This window comes from Cherax quadricarinatus, chromosome 46, assembly GCF_038502225.1.
Source record: "Cherax quadricarinatus isolate ZL_2023a chromosome 46, ASM3850222v1, whole genome shotgun sequence".
Lineage (NCBI taxonomy): Eukaryota > Metazoa > Arthropoda > Malacostraca > Decapoda > Parastacidae > Cherax > Cherax quadricarinatus.
In genome coordinates this window covers 21,888,873-21,907,429 of record NC_091337.1, presented here as the reverse complement: position 1 = coordinate 21,907,429, position 18,557 = coordinate 21,888,873, and positions in this window count along the sequence as shown.

The window sequence follows — 18,557 nt, the reverse complement described above, 5'->3', positions numbered from 1 at the left end:
TGTCAACTCCATTAAAAAAATAGCGAATGGACACACACATCCTCCAACAACATTGCCAAACTTTTCTAAGTAGTATACAACAGTGTCGAAAGTTTGAAACCTATCACCAGAGAAATTCTCAAATTATCGCATTGAAAGTAAAACCAGGAATGGCCATTACAGTTTTGACCAGGAGGCACCAGCACAGTTTAGAAGTCGCATTAACCTTTTCCTAGTTACAGTGCACTGAAGTTGAAAAGTTGAATTCGATCTGATGAAGCGTTTTTAAGTTAAAAAAAAAAAACCTTGGAAGAAAAAACATCAAGCATCCACTGCAAGTTACCTAGTTGGAATACCTAATTACAAATTTATTAAAGCCTTAAATTCTCAGTAGTCTTGGGAAGACATCCTTCCGTTCCACAGCAAAGCCTAGAATGTATTATTTACAAACATGCACGCAACATTTACCCTCATGGACTGGAGGGCTTAAGGCCAAACTTCCATATGCAGCTCCACCCTGCGACCATACTGAGCATCAGAGTAATCTACTCCCTCGTACGGAAGGCAATAAAGGTTAATTTGGTTGTTTGTCGTGCACCGTGTCCTCCCCAAACACTCCCACTCACACCCCTCCCAAGCACATACTTGAGCATATTCGTGGCACCAGGTTCGCATTGCCGGGACTTCCTCATTCGTGAAGGTGGCTGTGTAATGAGAGAGACTGTGTGAGCAACACTGAGGTTAAGTAATGAGAGAGAGTTCCCAGTACCACTGTAGAGTCCAGAGTTTGTGGATGTGGGTACACTAGGGGGCCTGTGCACCTACTCCTGGGTTTACTGCGAGGAGGAAGATAGGAGAAGGGAAGGAGATAAGTAATATGAGGAAGAAAGGAGAGAGAAAGTAAATGGAAAAGAGGGAGATGAAATGGGAAAAGAAGGAAGAAAAGGAGAAAGGAAGTGAAATAAATTGAAGAGAGAGACGGGAGGAGCAGGGAAGGTAGGAGAGTCATGAAAAAAAAAGAAAGCAAATGGGGAAAAAAAGGAAACGTGGAAATGATAATGAAAAAAAAGAAGAGAAGAGAGTGGAAAAAAGAAAGGGGAGAGGAGAAAAGGAGAGAGATAGGAGGTAGTGAGAGAATATGAGATGAAGAGGATAAAACGAAAGGAGTGAAGGAAGGTAGGAAAGAGGACCGGAAGAGTAAGAAAGGGGCAAAGTGGGCGAGAGAAAGGAGTAGTAGAGGAAATGAAAGAAATACGCAAAAGTACAGACGGAGGGAAGGAAACAAGAGAAGGGAGTGAGGGTGAGGAAATAAAAGGAAGATAGTGAAATTGAGAACGTGGAAAAAAGATGACAGGAGAGAGAGTGTGTATGTAATTACTTTATACAACAACACTCCGCAACAAAGAAAAATATATAAATAAATATGAATTTTACTTATTTTTTAAGAGGGTTACCGTAATAAAATGTGTTTTTTAAGAGGGTTACCGTAATAAAACGTGTTTTTTAAGAGGGTTACCGTAATAAAACGTGTTTTTTAAGAGGGTTACCGTAATAAAACGTGTTTTTTAAGAGGGTTACCGTAATAAAGCGTGTTTTTTAAGAGGGTTACCGTAATAAAACGTATCAATGCTTGCCTGTCACTTGCAGTTTTTTTTGTAGTATGAAAATAAATATCTTAAACCTGACACTTCACACACACGGTTATTGAATGAACTGTCTCGAATGTACAATATTTATAGTTTACAATATTTGTACTATATTTCAACTCTCTCAAATACTGGCAGAATATCAAATTTAGTAGCTGTGACATAAGGAAATCGTAACGTTTGGTCACCGTGTAGTCGCATCATACCAGAAATTGTTACCAGTGCTGCACATTGAAAGCTTTGATCCCGTCAAACAACTGGTCGCGGCAATGGGCAAGGATCATCCCTGTTAGGACAACTCTCTATACTGAGCGAAGCCAAAATTAAGAAAGTGTTTGTAGGTTCTCATATTTGCTAGCTCATTCCAGGCAATAATTCTCAATGGCAGTGAGGGAAGCGGAGTGAGCAGCTTGAGATTCCTTCATTAACATCTGGATGTGCAACGAGACCAAGCAGACGAGAGTTACAAATAATATAGTCAATCCGAGCATATACCGAGCACACACAAACCCATACACTTACACCCCTATGTTACTCTTGTACTTATAAGTCCTCATCATAGCAACGTACCAGATACATATTCATATGAGTATTATAGCGTATTATATATTCAAATGTTTATATTACTTACTAATACTACATTCTTCACACATGTTAGTATATGTGATCTTCCTATACTTATAAATCTTCCGTTTTCCGTTCTTTCATATTAGTTAAATATGGGAATTTTTTAATGAATTTAGTGAAACAAAGATTTTAAAATTAAGCTCTAAAATATTTCCGATTTTCAAGAAAAATGAGGTACGCAAAAACTGCGTTTATTTCCCAAATCATTCAGTAGAGTTGCTTCAGTGACTTGGTCATTACTTAGCGCATATATGTTGGTAAAACTGACTTTTTTTCGTACAGTGTAATATGAGTATGAGGTGGATGAGCTCAAGTTCTTTCAGTCTTTATATAGTCAGGCTTTACTTTATCGCACATAATATGACTGATTCACTTGACAACATATACAAAGTTAAAAAAAAGTTTAACATCTCTTAGGCTCATGTGTATGTTCAGCTTCACTCCCTCGTCCTTAATAGTGCATGTGAACTTAATATTGATTTAGGGATTCAGAGAAACCGGTTAGCCGGACTTGAGTCCTGGAGGTGAGAAGTACAGTGTCTGCGCTCTGAAGGAGGGCTGAAGATATATGTAATTTTGAACTGTAGCATAGGTGCCCTTCTGGCAAGACAGTGATGGAGTGAGTAATGGTGAAAGTTTCTTTTGTGGGTTACCCTGCCTCGGTGGGAGACTGCTGTTACACACACCACACGCACTACACACTCACCACACACCACACACACTACACACACACACACACACACACACACACACACACACACACACATATATATATATATATATATATATATATATATATATATATATATATATATATATAAGCAAGGTTTCAGGTACGTCTTGCTACTTCTACTTACACTTTGGTCACACTACACATACATGTACAAGCATACATATATATATACACACACCCCTCTGGATTTTCTTCTATTTTCTTATTAGTTCTTGTTCTTGTTTATTTCCTCTTATCTCCATGGGAAAGTGGAAGAAAATTCTTCCTCCGTATGCCATGCGTGTTGTAAGAGGTGACTAAGATGCCGGGAGCAAGGGACTAGTAACCCCTTCTCCTGTAAAAATTACTAAATTTAAAAAGAGAAACTTTTGTTTTTCTTTTTAGGCCACCCTGCCTTGGTGGGATACGACCGGTTTGTTGAAAAAAAAATTATATATATATATATATATATATATATATATATATATATATATATATATATATATATATATATATATATATATATATATATATATATATATATATATATATATATATATATACGTTCAATCTACAAACACGACGTCTCTACTGCCCCCAGCCTGTTTTAGTACCAATATTCTTTGGCTCCATGGTTAAGTTTCAGTGTCTTCACAGATGCCTTCGGTCCAAGAAGATGCATTCCACCCAGCCCTGGTTTTCTTGTTTTATCTTTGTGGTCTGCAATTCAATGCCTCTAGTCTGTCGTCCTAGTTTATGTATGGGACCACTTTTGCCTTTTTCCAGTTTTCTGGTAGTTCTAATTATACAGGCTAGAGGTATACATTTGCTGTTGGGCCAAGTAGTGGCTCTGCTTATTTTCTCAATACCCATTGATATATGTTGTCTGGTCTCATTATTTTTGTAACTTCAGGCTCACTTATTTTGCTGTGCTAATGCTTTCCAGCACCTGTTGATTTAGCCTACTGTAGTCAGTCCACTTTCTACTGTGAAGACCTTGTTGAATCTTTTGCTGAAGCTTTTCACATGTTTCCTTCTCGTTGCCGTCAGCGTCCCATCCTCCTCCTCCTTCACCTTTATCACTAGGTTCTTCACATTTTATATGTGGCTATGGGGCAACTTTGGTTCTGTTTTGACCTTTTTCATGTCTTTCAGCTTCTCTTCTTCTTCTTTTGTATACATTTCTTACTCTCTTGATTGTTTCTTAGTTTTCTGTGGTTTGATGTGCTCCATATTTCTTCGAAGCTCTCTTGCTTCTTCCCTTGGCTTTTCTGCATTCTTGATTAAACCGTACATTTTTTTCATTCTTTTTGTTTTTTTATGCTTTGCATAAATCTTCCCTTTGCCTCTTGGCACTTTGCCTCCTGCAGTCTCATTTCCAGCGAATGATGTTCTACATTTCTTTCTCTGCATGACCAGTAGCAGCTAGTGGATCCCTGTAATTAATTTCAGTTATGTTATATTCTTTCTGTGTGAGAAAGCAGATCTAGTCTTACTCTCTTATCCTCTTTCCTCTCTCGATGTTTCCTTCAAATGCTGTCTCCAAGAATTCTTCATTGCTACTCCTTCATTGCTAGTCCAGTTTTCCCAGTCTTCTTATGTTTGAAATCTCCTAGTGCTAGTTCAGCTTTGTTTCTTCTAGCTCTCTCTCTCTCTCTGCCATCATCTCCAATAGGAGCATCATTTTTCTGTTATTCTGATCATGCTCGTCCCTTCGCCTCCTATTATTTGGATGTGGATTATGTATCACTGCCAACATTATTTTTGTCTCTGAACGCTACAGTACTTCCTATATACTCACGACATTTATTTATAGGCTTCTAGTTTCTCAAATTTCCAGTGGTCTCAGACCTTTGTTTTCCCTTTCTTTTCTTACTGTTTGTTAGCTCTCTGGAAATATTGCATTTGCTCTTCCTGAGAGTTTAGTCTCATCCGATGAATCCTCTTCTATTTTTTCTTTCACGACTTCACATTTGTTGGTAACTAAATTTACATCTGAGTGTCAAGTGTCAATTGTACTCACCTAGTTGTGGTTGCAGGGGTCGATTCATAACTCCTGGCCCCGCCTCTTCACTGGTCGCTAATAATTGTGTGTGTGTGTGTGTGTGTGTGTGTGTGTGTGTGTGTGTGTGTGTGTGTGTGTGTGTGTGTGTGTGTGTGTGTGTGTGTGTGTGTGTGTGTGTGTGTGTGTGTGTGTATTTAAGTTTTTTGTGTACTCATACACACACGTGTATGAGCTCTGTATGTTTAGGTGTAACATCATACTCGCATGTGTGTATGAAGCTGTGCCATGGCCAGTAATTTAATAAACAAGGGGTCAATTCCAGGTGCAGGATGCATCCAATGCAGCAGCAGTATATTTTTTTGTTTTGATATCCACTTGCTTTCCTGCCATGACTACCTGACGCCTGCCTGCCTGACTAAACTGCTTGCATGGGAGTGTGCCTGCCTGACTAAACTGCTTGCATGGGAGTGTGCCTGCCTGACTAAACTGCTTGCATGGGAGTGTGCCTGCCTGACTAAACTGCTTGCATGGGAGTGTGCCTGCCTGACTAAACTGCTTGCATGGGAGTGTGCCTGCCTGACTAAACTGCTTGCATGGGAGTGTGCCTGCCTGACTAAACTGCTTGCATGGGAGTGTGCCTGCCTGACTAAACTGCTTGCATGGGAGTGTGCCTGCCTGACTAAACTGCTTGCATGGGAGTGTGCCTGCCTGACTAAACTGCTTGCATGGGAGTGTGCCTGCCTGGTCTATCTGCCTCTCTGTAACACACCTTTCATTACAGCTTGAAGGATATATTAACTGAATCATCTAAGCTGGTGAACTGCGTAAAAACTGGGAACTGAATCCAAACTTATTACTAATACAATAATACAATAGACGTTGGGAATACACTGTGATAAGATAGTGAGAGTACCGACTGGAATGAATAGAAACTGAAAGAAATGAACGCACTTGCCTGCAGATGAGCGAGTGTACCGAGGAAGATCTGCATGAATCATAAACCACCAACAATAGACAAACACAGTAAAGATAAATATCCACGGCATACAGAGTATTCTGAAGCAAAGAAAAAGAATTCAACAAAGTTTCAGTCCTAGAGCCTATATTATTTATGATATACGTGTTGGATCCAAAGGGATATTCAATATTCAATATTCAGTTAAAACGTGAAATCTTGCACACTAATACATACTCATCGATAACGAACAAAAGCTTAATAAAATTAGAAAAACTACATTAAAAATCTCCAGCTTCCTCCTCTCCTTCCCTCCGCCCCCCCCCCAAACACTCTGACAAACACACCACAAAACAGACACACGGAATTACATAAGTTTTTCATTCTGTGGCAACCAAAAGAAAAAAAATGGGCTGCCAGAGAGCAGGAAGGAAAACCAGAGGACTGGAGGATGTGTCTGCGAAGGAAGATTTTGCAGCAGAGCTCATGAAAAGGGAACATGAGTGGGAAAAGAAGCTAGAAGAGCTTAGCATGAGAACGGAGGAGAGGATAGATGCAGAAAGCAAGAAGTGGGACATGCAAGTCACAGCAGCAGAGGCTAAGATAAAGAGATTATACGAGTAACTGAAAAATCTGAAACAGCCTGAAGAAGCAAAGAATAATTTGGGAATGACATCAGAGATTGCTACCGCAGTCACAAACAAGGGGACTGTAGGGAACAAAGAAGTGTACCAGTATGCAGATGCTCTATCAGACCATCGCAGAGCCCGAAAAAAAAGAGAATCTCATCAGGAGCAATCGAGGGCTAAGCTATATGTGGAGGCTCTAACAGACCACAGCAGAGCCCAGGGAAAGCTGAGAAGGGAAAACGACAGGCCACTGGGCCCAAGGACAACAGATATTGAAGAAACTATAAAAGGAAAGCTGCAATGGAGGCAACTAAATCGAATCAGGGGATACATAGGGATATGCAGTGGGAGAATGCAAAGGAGAGGTCAGCCTTCGTGTATGTGCACCAGGAAGTTGAAGGAAAAACTTACGAAGCAAGAAGACAAGGGGAAAAAAAGTGATCAAAAGCATTATAAACATGACCCAGCTGGCAAATTTTTGGAGAATAGGGGGGTTTGCAAGAAGAAGAATCTGGCAAGTCAAAGTGACTTTCAAGGTAGAATCGACTCGAAACATGATCCTGCAGGAGAAATCAAAACTAAGGGATATGCCAACATACCAGAAGGTGTATCTCGACGGGGACAGAACACGAGAAGAAAGGCAGAAACTGAAAGAGATGGTACAAAGACAAAAGGAGGAATGAGAGGTGAAGATGGAGATGGACAGGAGATCCCAGACTCAGGAGGAAGATCAAATAAAGCCTCCCTCACAACAACCTACAGAAGCCCCCCAATCAGGATGACAAACCCAAGGCGACCAAACATTCTAACCCAAAACACACATGCCATATCCAATGCCCCCACCCTCCTCATTACAAACTCCACCCTCACAGCAACCACCCACAGTTCCTTAGCGGGTCTCCCACTTTCCCTGAAAGTGGGAGAACTGCTAAGGAACTATTTGTTATTCCATCTGCAAATGCAGATGGAATAACAAATAAGTGCAAGGAGTGGCATGAAAGAATCAAGGAGACATTTCCAGACATAATAGCACTCACAGAAACGAAACTCACCAGGATTATTACAGATGCAATCTTTCCACCCTGATATCAAATCCTCAGGAAAGATAGAGGGAGGAGAGGAGGAGGAGGAGGAGTTGCACTGCTCATTAAAAACCAGTGGGGATTTGAGGAAATGGAAGGAATGGATGAATGTGCGAAAGGGACTACTTAGTAGGAACAATCCAGTCTGAGAGCCATGAGGTGGTAATTGCAGTAATGTACAACCCGCCACAGAACTGCAGGAGGCCAAGAGAAGAATACGAAGAGAGCAACAAAGCAATAGTTGACACACTACCCAAGATGGCCAGAAGCACTCACATGCAGGGAGCAAAGTTACTTGTTATGGGTGGTTTCAATCACAAGGAGATTGATTGGAAGAACGTGGAGCCCCATGGGGGTCCTGAAACATGGAGAGCCAAGATGATGGATGTGGTACTGGAAAACTTCATGCATCAACATGTTAGAGACACTACCAGAGAGAGAGGTGAGGATGATCCAGCAAGACTGGACTTTGTAGTCACCTTGAGTAGTTCGAACATCAACGATATCACTTATGAAAGGCCCCTTGGAGCTAATGATCATGTCGTTCTGTGCTTTGATTACATAACTGAGCTACAAGTGAAGAGAGTAGCAGGAATAGAACAGGAAAACCAAACTACATAAGGGGGTACTACTCAGGCATGAGGAACTTCCTGCAAGACGTTCAGTGGGAGAAAGAACTGACAGGAAAACCAGTACAAGAAATGATGGACTATGTGACAACAAAATGCATGGAGGCCGAGGAGAGGTTAGTTCCCAAATGAAACAGAAATAATGGGAAGACCAGAACGAGTCCTTGGTTCACCCAAAGGTGTAGGGAGGCATAAACCAGGTGCACTAGACAATGGAAAAGGTACAGAAGAAAAAGGACCCAGGAAAATACAAAAATCAGCCGATTATGCACAGTTAAGAAGGAAGGTTCAGCGACAATACGAAAATGATATAGCATCGAAAGTCAGGTCTGATCCGAAGCTGTTGTATAGCCATATCAGGAGGAAAACAACAGTCAAGGACCAGGTAATCAGGCTGAGGAAGGATGGTGGGGAGTTCACAAGAAACCACCAAGAGGTATGTGAGGAGCTCAACATGAGATTTAAAGAAGTATTTACAGTGGAAACAGGTAGGACTCCAGGAATTCAGAACAGGGGAGGTACACCAACAAGTGCTGGATGAAGTATACATAACCGAGGAGGAAGTGAAGAAGCTGCTATTTGAACTTGATACCTCAAAGGCGGTGGGACCAGACATCTCTTCGTGGATCCTAAGAGAGGGAGCAGAGATGCTGTGTGTGCCACTAACAAAGATCTTCAACACATCCATTGAAACTGGGCAATTACCTTAGGTATGGAAGATGGCAAATGTAGTCCCAATTTTTAAAAAAGGAGACAGACACGAGGCACTAAACTACAGACCTGTGTCACTAACATGTGTAGTATACAAAGTCATGGAGAAGATCATCAGGAGGAGAGTGGTGGAGCACCTGGAAAAAATCAAGCGTATAATTGACAACCAGCACGGTTTCAAGGAAGGAAAATCCTGTGTCACAAACCTACTGGAATTTTTTGACAAGATGGCAAAAGTAAAACATGAGAGAGAGGGGTGGATAGACAGCATTTTCTTGGACTGCAAGAAGGCCTTTGACACAGTTCTTCACAAGAGGTTAATGCAAAAGCTAGAGGATCAGGCATACATAACAGGAAAGACACTGCAATGGATCAGATAATATCTGACAGGGAGGCAACAACGAGTCATGGTAGGTGACGAGGTGTCAGAGTGGGCGCCAGTGACAAGCGGGATTCCACAGGGGTCAGTCCTAGGACCTGTGCTGTTTTTGGCATATATGTATGACATAATGGAAGGAATAGACTTAGAAGTGTCCTTGATTGCAGATGATGTGAAGTTAATGAGGAGAATCGAATCGGTCGAGGATCAGGCAGGACTACAAAGAGACCTGGACAGGCTACATGCCTGGTCCAGCAACTGGCTCCTTGAATTTAACCCTGCCAAATGCAAAGTCCGATACCTTAGTAAGGAATCGTTCAAGACTGTAAAACATATACGTCAGACCCATACTGGAGTATGCAGCATTAGTTTTTAATCCACACCTGGTCAAGCACATCAAGAAATTAGAGAAAGTGCAAAGGTTTACAACAAGACTAGTCCCAGAGCTAAGGAGATTGCTTTACGATGAACGGTTAAGGGAAATTGGCCTGACGACACTGGAGGACAGGAGGGTTAGGGGAGACATGATAACAACATACAAAATACTGCGCGGAATAGACAAGGTGATCAAAGATAGGGTGTTCAAGAGGTGGGACACAGAAACAAGGGGTCACAATTGGAAGCTGAAGACTCAGATGAGTCAAAAGGATGTTAGGAAGTATTTCTTAATTCATAGAGTTGTTAGGCAGTGGAATAGCCTAGAAAGTGACGTAGTGGAGGTGGGAACCATACATAGTTTTAAGGCGAGGTATGATAAAGCTCATGGGGCAGGGAGAGAGAGGACCTAGTAGTAATCAGCGAAGAGGCGGGGCCGGGAGCTATGACTCGACCCCTGCAACCACAAATAGGTGAGTACACACATGCCCACTCACACATACACACACACACACACACACACACACACACACACACACACACACACACAGAGTCATAGAGTTGTAAGGCAGTGGAATAGCCTACCAAGTGAAGTAGTGGAGGCAGGAACCATACATAGTTTTAAGAAGAGGTATGACAAAGCTCAGGAAGCAGAGAGAGAGAGAGAGAGAGGACCCAGTAGCGATCAGTGAAGAGGCAGGGCCAGGAGCTGAGTCTCGACCCCTGCAACCACAATTAGGTGAGTACACACACACACACACACACACACACACACGACACACACACACACACACACACACACACACACACACACACACACACACACACACCTAACCTAACAAAACACATTAGCTTATAAATCCTCCCACCATACACAAATTTTTACGATAAGCTGAAGCAGTAGAACATCCCAACAGGATATAAACAAAATGGGCTCTCAAAAGGGAGGACATAAAGGCAAGGGAACCGATGATGGCTGGTCGGAAAAGGAAGAATGAGTAGAACGGCTCAAGAACAAAATGGAACAACAATGGGAGAAAAGGTTAAATGAGCTTTGCAATAACATGTTAGAGCAAATATCTGCAGAGAGCAGAAGTGGGAATCACGAGCTGTAGTAGCTGAGGCAAAGATACTGAGATTTGAGGAAGAAATGGATGTGCTGAAGCAGGATCTAAAGACGAGGTTCAAAAGGAGCAAGATGACTGAAATGGGAACATCAGCAGGCAGCAAGGGGACTGAAGGAGGGGATGGATCTAAGCAGTCTTTTGCAGCAGTAATATCAGGCCATCATGGTGTCTGGGAGATGATTAAGGAAACAGCAAAGGGGATGCTTAAATCAGATCCAGAGATACAGAGGGAAAAGAAATGGGAAGAGGAGAGGGAGAGATCAATAATTATTCATGGGCTTCAGGAGGCTGAAGGGCAGACCTATGATGAAAGAAAGCATTGGGAGAAAACAGAGATTAAGAACATCATTGCAATAACCGGAGAGAGGACATGTCTCAGGTAGAAAATTTTCACAGACTTGGGGGGTATTCGAGGGAAAAAAAATCGACCAATCAGATTGACATTCAAGACAGATGTGGTATGGAACAGGATACTACAACAGAAACCACTATTAAAGGACTCTTCAGATTATCAAAAAGTGTTCCTCAATCGAGACAGAACACGAAATGAAAGGGAACAACTGAAAGTGAGAGCAAGGCAGAACCAGTGGAAGGAAAGAGAGACAGGACAGGCAATGACAGACAGGAAAACTCAGCCTTTGGGGGAACATCAAACACAAATGCTTACAGAAACCTCTCAACCCCTGTCACCACATATCAACCAAACACAATAAACAGAAACGAACCTCACTCCATAGCCACCACCCCCCTAAGCACTAATTCCACAATCACAGCAGCCTCCCATAATATTGTGCCCTGCCTCCCACCCTCCCAGCCTGCACCGTCCTCTTCCATCTCCCAAAATACAGTAATGGAAAAGAAGCTAAAGGTATGGTACACCAATGCAGATGGAATAACAAATAAGAGTGAAGAGTGGCAGGAACACATTACCTGACATCATAGCACTAACAGAGACAAAACTTACAGGGAAGATAACAGATGCAATTTTTCCACCTGGATATCGGATTATGAGGAAACACAGAGAGAACAGAGGAGGGGGAGGAGTAGCATTGCTCATAAAAAAACAGTGGAGTTTTGAGATGGGAGGAGTGAAAAGAAGGGAAACAGACGACTTTATTGTAGGAACACTTCAGACTGGTGGTCCAAAGGTGATGATAGCAGTGATGTATAACCCACCACTTAACAGCAGGAGAACAAGAGAAGAGTATAATGTGTGCAATAGGGCAATGGTGGATACACTAGCTGAAGTGGCCAGGAGGGCTCATATGGGTAGGACAAAATTGCTTATAATGGGGGATTTCAATCATAAAGAGATTGACTGGGAAAACCTAAAGCCACATGGGGGACCAGAAATATGGAGGGCTAAGATGTTGGAGACTGTACTGAAGAACTTTATGCATCAACATGTTAGGCATACAACCGGAGAGAGAGGAGAGGATGTTGCAACAAGGCTAGATCTCATATTCACCTTGAATAGTTCAGACATAAGAGATATCACCCACGAAAGACCCCTTGGCGATAGTGATCATGATGTCCTGAGTTAACAGTGGAGAATGCAGCAGCACGAGAACAAAGAGAGAAACCAAACTTCAAAAAAGGGGACTACATAGGAATGAGAAGTTTCCTGCATGAAGTGCAGTGGGAAAGAGAACTAGACGGAAAGACAGTAAATGAAATGATGGAAATAGTAACCACTAAGTGCAGGGAGGCAGAGGAGAGGTTCATACCGAAGGGCAACAGAAAGAATGGTAAGACCAGAGTGAGCCCATGGTTTAACTGGAGGTGTAAAGAGGCCAAAGCCAAGTGTGCGAGAGCATGGAAAAGGTATAGAAGGCAAAGGACTCAAGAAAACAAGGAGCTGAGCAGAAGAACCAGAAACGAATATGCAAGGATAAGGAGAGAGGTCCAGAGGCAATACGAGAACGACATAGCATCAAAAGCCAAATCTGAACCAAAGTTGTTATACAGTCACATTAGGAGAAAAACAACAGTCAAGGACCAGGTAATCAGACTGAGGAAAGAAGGAGGGAAGCTGACGAAGAGTGACCAAGAAGTATGTGATGAACTAAACAAAAGATTTAGAGAAGTATTCACAAAAGAGTCAGGAATGCTTCTAGCAAACTGTAGAGGTAGGGTGCACCAGCAGGTGCTGGACACAATACACATAACCAAGGTAGAGGTGAAGAAACTGCTAGATGAACTCGATACCTCAAAGACGGTGGGCCCAGATAACATATCTCCATGGATACTGAGAGAGGGAGCAGAGGAACTGTGTGTGCCATTAGCAGCAATCTTCAGTAAATCTATCGAAACAGGGTAGTTGCCTGAGGCGTGAAAGACAGCACATGTAGTTCCAGTTTTTAAGAAAGGGGAAAGACAGGCAGCATTAAACTACAGACCAGTGTCACTGACTTGTATAGTATGTAAAGTCATGAAAAAGATTATCAGGAGAAAAGTATTGGAACACATTGAAAAGATTGGGTTCATACATGACAGTCAGCACGGCTTCAGAGATTGGAAATCCTGTGTCACAAATTTACTTGAGTTCTACGATAAGGTAACAGAAGTAAGACAGGAGAGAGGGGGATGGGTAGATTGCATCTTTTTAGATTGCAAGAAGGCTTTTGACACAGTACCGCACAAGAGACTGGTGCAAAAATTAGAGGAGCAGGCAGGAATAACGGGGAAAGTACTGCAATGGATCAGGGAATACCTGACAGGAAGGAAACAACGTGTGTTGGTACGTGATGAAGTGTCGGAGTGGGCGAATGTGTCGAGTGGGGTTCCACAAGGTTCAGTCCTAGGCCCGGTGCTGTTTCTTGTATACGTGAATGACATGGTGGAAGGAATAGATTCAGAAGTGTCACTGTTCGCTGATGATGTGAAACTGATGAGGAGAATACAAGTGGGCGAGGATCAGTTAAGATTACAAGGGGATCTGGACAAACTACAAGTATAGTCCAACAAATGGCTCCTGGAGTTTAACCCCAGTAAGTGTAAGGTCGTGAAGATTGGGGAAGGGCACAGAAGACCGCAGACGGAGTACAGGTTAGGAAACCAACAGCTGCAAACGTCAGTTAAAGAAAAGGATCTTGGGGTAAGCATTATAGCGAACATGTCCCCTGAGGCACACATCAATCAAATAACTGCTGTAGCATATGAGAGATTGGCAAACCTGAGATTGGCGTTTAGACATCTGAGTAAGGAGTCATTCACTACATTGTACACAGTGTACGTAAGGCCTATACTGGAATATGCAGCGCCAGTATGGAACCTTCACTTAGTCAAACACGTCACGAAATTGGAGAAAGTGCAAAAATTTGCAACACGATTAGTCCCGGAACTGAGGGGTATGTCTTATGAGAAGAGGTTAAGGAAACTCAACCTGATGACACTAGAGGATAGGAGGGATAGAGGGGACATGATAACAACGCATAAAATACTAAGAGGCATTGACAAGGTGGACAAGGATCGAATGTTTCAGAGATGGGATACAGAAACAAGGGGACGCAATTGGAAAATGAAAACCCAGATGAGTCATAGGGATGTTAGGAAGTATTTCTTTAGTCTTGGAGTTGTCAGGAACTGGAATAATCTGGAGAGTGAAGCAGTGCAAGCAAGTTCCATAAATAGCTTTAAGAAGAGGTATGACAAATATCATGGAGCAGGGAGAGAGTGAATTAGTATCGACCAGTGAAGAGGCGGGGTTAGGAGCTATGACTCGACCCCTGCAACCACATGTAGGTGAGTACATATAAGTGAGTACACACATACACACACACACACACACATACACACACACACACACACACACACACACACACACACACATACACACACACTCACACACACACACACACACACACACACACACACACACACACACACACACACACACGCACGCACACACACACACACACACGTACGTACGTACGTACGTTCCTTCAAAGTTAATCACTAAACTTAAGCTTCTGCTCGCTAATGAGGCGCCAATCTCCCCGGAGGAAAAAGTTTAGATGGTTGAGGGAGTATAACAACCCTGGGCTCCCAGCACAAATCATAACCAATAACTGGGCACTAAACTTTCCCCAACTCTGCTGTCTTCAAACACAAGCTACACCCAGCACAATATCCAATACCATACCCATTACCACAGCAATATCATACCCATTACTGTACTGAATGCTATACCCATTATTGCACCTTTTGCACTGCCTATTATCGTGTCCAGTTCTTTACCCTTATTAAATCCATCACCATATTCAGTACCGTACCCAATATCGTGTGCAATACCATTCTCAGTAACCTATCCAATTTCATACCAATACCATGCCCATTGCCACGTATATTACCAAACACCTTAACATGCCCAGCACGATGACCAGTGGAGTGCCCAAACCATATTTAATTTCCTATCCACTACAAAGGCTAGTGCTATGCAGAGTTTCCAAGCAAGATGCGTCTCAGTTGCCATGCGATCCGAGGAAGGTATCCCCTGCAACCCAATTATTTGACGGCCAATTTAGTGTCCCGCATCAGTGTCGTTTGTGTAGATTTTGAACTACAAGGGGTCCCTACATTGGCCCCTGTGGCACACCACAGCAATGCTTCGAGCCAGGAGCTAATTTCTCCACTAGTTCCATTTGCCAATACTTTATCAAAGGCCTTAACAAAGTTCATGTACACAATATCGTATTCTGTATCTTGGAATACCGCTTTTCGAAATACTTAGTGAGAAAGGTTAGTTAATTCGTGAGGTAAAAGCTCCCTTTTGTAAAACCGTGCTGAGATTCGTTGATCAAATTATATCTTTCAGGATGGCTTTTAACTGCATCAGCAATTACTGATTCCATCATCTTTCACACATTTGGGTTAAGCTGAATGGTCTATAATTTGAAGTTGAGGACTTATCTAACGCTTTATAATTTGATATCACATCAGTCATTTTCCCTGAATCTGGTCACTAAGATACCTGACTCATCATCCCTGAAGTGCCCACCTCTTGGTAAACCATTTATCTTCAAGAGGGAACGTTCACTAACAATGTACTCAACGATGTACTCTTAATCAGTCCCTCATAGTGCCGTCACCTTAGCGAGAAACTTCAGTTATAATCTCATTTGGAAGCTCGGCCGATTTCTTGTGTCATTTTGATTTGTGTGATTTATGTTGAGGAATTAATTTATGTAATTTTACATTAGTTATCCTTTTCCCGTTCATTATTATTTGTCTTTCTTTTTGGTTTCTAATTCAAAATCTCGTTCAAAGCATAACTCATTCGTTCAACTTCTCTCTTATTAATGTCTTGGTTACCAGATTATTTTTTTTTAAATATATATATATATATATATATATATATATATATATATATATATATATATATATATATATATATATATATATATATATATATATATATATATATATATATATATATATATATATATATATATATATATATATATATATATATATATATATATATATATATATATATATATATAGTGGGTGAGATGTTATCAACAAATTTTGTTGAAAATAAGAAAAAGTTTTGGAGTGAGATTAACAAGTTAAGGAAGCCTAGAGAACAAATGGATTTGTCAGTTAAAAATAGGAGAGGAGAGTTATTAAATGGAGAGTTAGAGGTATTGGGAAGATGGAGGGAATATTTTGAGGAATTGTTAAATGTTGATGAAGATAGGGAAGCTGTGATTTCGTGTATAGGGCAAGGAGGAATAACATCTTGTAGGAGTGAGGAAGAGCCAGTTGTGAGTGTAGGGGAAGTTCGTGAGGCAGTAGGTAAAATGAAAGGGGGTAAGGCAGCCGGGATTGATGGGATAAAGATAGAAATGTTAAAAGCAGGTGGGGATATAGTTTTGGAGTGGTTGGTGCAATTATTTAATAAATGTATGGAAGAGGGTAAGGTACCTAGGGATTGGCAGAGAGCATGCATAGTTCCTTTGTATAAAGGCAAAGGGGACAAAAGAGAGTGCAAAAATTATAGGGGGATAAGTCTGTTGAGTATACATGGTAAAGTGTATGGTAGAGTTATTATTGAAAGAATTAAGAGTAAGACGGAGAATAGGATAGCAGATGAACAAGGAGGCTTCAGGAAAGGTAGGGTGTGTGTGGCCCAGGTGTTTACAGTGAAACATGTAAGTGAACAGTATTTAGATAAGGCAAAAGAGGTCTTTGTGGCATTTATGGATTAGGAAAAGGCGTATGACAGGGTGGATAGGGGGGCAATGTGGCAGATGTTGCAGGCGTATGGTGTAGGAGGTAGGTTACTGAAAGCAGTGAAGAGTTTTTACGAGGATAGTGAGGCTCAAGTTAGAGTACATAGGAAAGAGGGAAATTATTTCCCAGTAAAAGTAGGCCTTAGACAAGGATGTGTGATGTCACCGTGGTTGTTTAATATATTTATAGATGGGGTTGTAAGAGAAGTAAATGCGAGGGTCTTGACAAGAGGCGTGGAGTTAAAAGATAAAGAATCACACATAAAGTGGGAGTTGTCACAGTTGCTCTTTGCTGATGACACTGTGCTCTTGGGAGATTCTGAAGAGAAGTTGCAGAGATTGGTGGATGAATTTGGTAGGGTGTGCAAAAGAAGAAAATTAAAAGTGAATACAGGAAAGAGTAAGGTTATGAGGATAACAAAAATATTAGGTGATGAAAGATAGGATATCAGATTGGAGGTAGAGAGTATGGAGGAGGTGAATGTATTCAGATATTTGGGAGTGGACGTGTCAGCGGATGGGTCTATGAAGGATGATGTGAATCATAGAATTGATGAGGGGAAAAGGGTGAGTGGTGCACTTAGGAGTCTGTGGAGAAAAAGAACTTTGTCCTTGGAGGCAAAGAGGGGAATGTATGAGAGTATAGTTTTACCAACACTCTTATATGGGTGTGAAGCATGGGTGTTGAATGTTGCAGCGAGGAGAAGGCTGGAGGCAGTGGAGATGTCATGTCTGAGGGCAATGTGTGGTGTGAATATAATGCAGAGAATTCGTAGTTTGGAAGTTAGGAGGAGGTGCGGGATTACCAAAACTGTTGTCCAGAGGGCTGAGGAAGGGTTGTTGAGGTGGTTCGGACATGTAGAGAGAATGGAGCGAAACAGAATGACTTCAAGAGTGTATCAGTCTGTAGTGGAAGGAAGGCGGGGTAGGGGTCGGCCTAGGAAAGGTTGGAGGGAGGGGATAAAGGAGGTTTTGTGTGGGAGGGGCTTGGACTTCCAGCAGGCGTGCGTGAGCGTATTTGATAGGAGTGAATGGAGACGAATGGTTTTTAATACTTGACGTGCTGTTGGAGTGTGAGCAAAGTAACATTTATGAAGGGGTTCAGGGAAACCGGCAGGCCGGACTTGAGTCTTGGAGATGGGAAGTACAGTGCCTGCACTCTGAAGGAGGGGTGTTAATGTTGCAGTTTAAAAACTGTAGTGTAAAGCACTCTTCTGGCAAGACAGTGATGGAGTGAATGATGGTGAAAGTTTTTCTTTTTCGGGCCACCCTGCCTTGGTGGGAATCGGCCAGTGAGATAATAAAAAAAATAAAATATGTATATATATATACATATATAAACACATATATATATATATATATATATATATATATATATATATATATATATATATATACATATATAAATACATATATATATATACATATATAAATATATATATACATATATATACATATATATATA